The following is a 3,576-nucleotide window of genomic DNA, read 5'->3' on the forward strand; positions in this document are numbered from 1 at the left end:
CCACAATCTCCTTTTGATCTACAACGTTGATATCTTAATACCATGTCTCTTAACGTGTTAGATATGTATTTTTCACTCACGAATTTCTCGTCCGCGTGACATAACAATTAAAACCAACTTTTCAATGCCAAGGAACGTTTCGTCTATCTTCGAATGCATGATTTCGAAGCGAATTTTATCTAGAACCTTCTCGAGTTTGCAGTAACAACCGAACTTAATCTTTTCATATCTTTTCGTTTGAGTGATTCCAAACAACCTGCGCTAACGTATGGCAACTTCACCTGTCCCGTTGCTTCCTTCTGAGTATGAAAGCGGAAATTTTGAGAACTTCTACGTCCAAACTAAAAACGTTTTTACCAACTTCTTTGCAAGGACGTCTTGGATGGTAAGAAGCCTTTCCAACTGTTGAGAAGTATGAAGAGTCGATGTTGTGACAACTTTTTTTCTACACGCTGCCAGCTAGATCACACGATGATGGTCTCCACTACATCCATCACAATCAAACAATCTTCTCCGATATTTGTGAAGAAGCATCATCACGAGAATGGTGAACAAACACTCTTCACAACAGAGGCAAATTTGGCTGCTATTTCTTGCAGGTGGAACAACCAAGCAAACGTACAAGCCATTTTAACACCTGTAAGAAAGCAGAGCTCTACCGCAGATATTATGGATATTTCTTCTCCCAATACTTCTAACACAGAAGCTCTTCCTCTTCCATCGCAACATTGTTGACCAAGCATCTTCACTCTACATCCATTTCTTCTATTTCGTCTGAACTGGTGACATTTCATAAGACAACTAAAGTCAAAATTCATGCTCTGACAGACAGATTCGTACAATTGTAATCACCTCGATATTCTGCCCGTTCGAAATCTCATAGTTGAAAGATTTTAATAAATTGATCATTCAGTCTTTGTGAGAGACCTACGATATTCTGTTGGTATCACAAGCACTTTGGTGCTAATGCACACAGATGCACCCAAAAATTTTCTTTTAAATTAACCACTCAACCGCTGAAAAACGGCAGCACCAGGAATTAAGCGCGACTACAGTTCTAGGCGCTCTTGGCGTGTCTTCAGTAAGTCGTGTCTACGATACAATTTCCGTATATATGCTCCTGGTAGACACAGGAGCAGTTTACTTGTCAGAAAAGCACTTTCGCCATTTCTTGGAAGGAAGAACCTTCACCATTTATACTGATGATAAACCATTAACCTACGCATTACTATCCAAAGCAGATAAATATTCCCCAAGAGACATTAGACACCTTGACTATATTTCACAGTTTACTGTGGCTATATGTCATATGAAGGGTGCTGAAAATTTTGTAACAAACCTACTATTTTAACCGGAAAAAATCATTTTCTCTTTTTTTTTTTTTTTTTTTTTTTTTTTTGCAGTCGTTAAAAAAGAAAAGAAAGAAAAAGAACTGTTTGCAAGTCATACAAACTTATTGCTTAATCATTGTTACATGCATTTATTCTGTATTCAATACGGTTTTTTTGTTTGTTTTGTTTGCATTTGTGTTGCATATTGTATGTATTTTCGTTATTGTGATAATTCGTCTTTCCGTTTACACCGCAAATCACTGGAAGAAGACCCTTGCAGAGATTCAAACCCCAACCGCAAGATATTCAGATAAGCATCACGATTGAGCCACCACAATTCCACGTGATTAATCTATAAATCCACCAATTAGCGTGACGCTGTAGCGTGATATGGTTCCTCAGATGATCTAAAATTCATCCCCTTTTCACCTTCTAAAAACCGTTTGGCGCCTAAATCAAACATACGGCCTCGGCGTACCGCTATGGGCCCTTTCAGAAAGCAAACCGCAAAAACCAGATCACCTCAGGTACTCGGACAGACTACCTTGAGCAAGAAACGATTTTAGCCATTCATTCACGATGTACCATCTCACCTTCTACAAGACACAGTGCAGTTCTTTCCTCCCAGTCGGCGGTTATATTATCAGCAACTTTCGTCCAGCAATAATTATATTAAAAGTTAAGTTTGTAAATTTGCTTCATTTATTATACACGCGATGAAGGTCTCCACCACATCCATCACAATCAAACAATCTCCCACATGATATTTGTGAAGAAGCATCATCGCGGGAATGGTGAACAAACACTCTTCACAACAGAGGCAAGTTTGGCTGCTATTTCTTGCAGATGGAGCAACCAAGCAGAGACTTTCTCGTGGGCTCATTAGAACTAGCCCTTATAATATGCTTTTTACAATCTTGTTAAATTTCTACCACTCATTTTTTCACCTGAATATTTTCCAAAGATGTACATAACTTTAAATTTGTGTAACTTCTTTATTATTGATATTTGGAAGAGAAAAAAAAGTTAATAGTATTTTCGTAATCAGCCATCAAAATTACATTAGTGTAGAAAATGCGGAAACAATCAGGTGAGAAATTGAAATTCTTCTAGTGGCTGGAAAAAATTTAATAAGATCCGGCCTGAAATTTTCTGGCAAGTGGTTAATCGATTACAACGAGCCCATTGCCCAATTGGTAGTTATTTTTACTGACCCTGAAAGGATGAAAGGCAAAGTCGACTTCGACTGAATTTGAACTCAACCTGGAAGATGTGCCGCTAAGCATTTTGTCCGACGTACTAATTATTCAGCTAGCTCACATCTTACTAGCATTTGTCATACCAATTTGAATTCAACTTCGGATGTTCCGTCTACTTAACCACTACTACTTTCTCTATACCCATGCCAAATACTAACCACGAAGGATTCGACCTCAATATATTACTGAGAATTGGTATATCAATTTCCTTATATTAAAGGATAACTTTGACGGCATCGGAACACGCACACGCATACGACGGGCTTCTTTCAATTTCCGTCTACCAGATCCACACTCAAAGCTTCAGTCAGCCGGGCACCAGAGTGGACAACACTTGCTCAAGGTGTTGCGCAGTAGAACTGAATCCAAGCCACATGGTTGAGAAGCAAGCTTCTTACCACACAGCTACGCCTGCACCTATAGATGGTGTGTGTGTGTGCGCCACAGACAGACTGATAGATAGATAGATAGATAGATAGTCATCTGAGAATTCATACTGGTTAATATTATATACGAGGGGGTAACCGGAAACACTCTCTGTGGGGCAAGCCTGTTGTAGTTCAGGCTCCCGCCGCTAAAAGCCACTTGAGGCGACCCTCAGACATCAGTCTGCCGACCGGCGTTGTACAGTGGAATCACACTGCCACATGGTGAGTCTTTGTTTTGCAGTGCTTCTCCCCTGTTCGTCAATTTTTGCGATGGCGGAAACGAAGGAATAGCGTGCTTCCGTGAAATTGTTTTCTGAAGGGGAAAATGGCAGCCGAAACAATTGTCATACTTCAAACAGCCTACAGGACCGTTGCCATGAGCAAAACAGAAGTCTACGAGTGGTTTACACGCTTCAGAAATGATCACTTCTGCTTGAGGACCAACCTCGTACAGGGCGACCATCGACCTCTCGAACGAATGAAAACATCATGGAAATTCATGAAGTGATCTTGGATGACCGTTACCGAACAATTGACGAACTTGTTTATATGACTAGT

The sequence above is a fragment of the Octopus bimaculoides genome, chromosome 4, assembly GCF_001194135.2.
Source record: "Octopus bimaculoides isolate UCB-OBI-ISO-001 chromosome 4, ASM119413v2, whole genome shotgun sequence".
In the NCBI taxonomy this organism is placed as follows: Eukaryota; Metazoa; Mollusca; class Cephalopoda; order Octopoda; family Octopodidae; genus Octopus; species Octopus bimaculoides.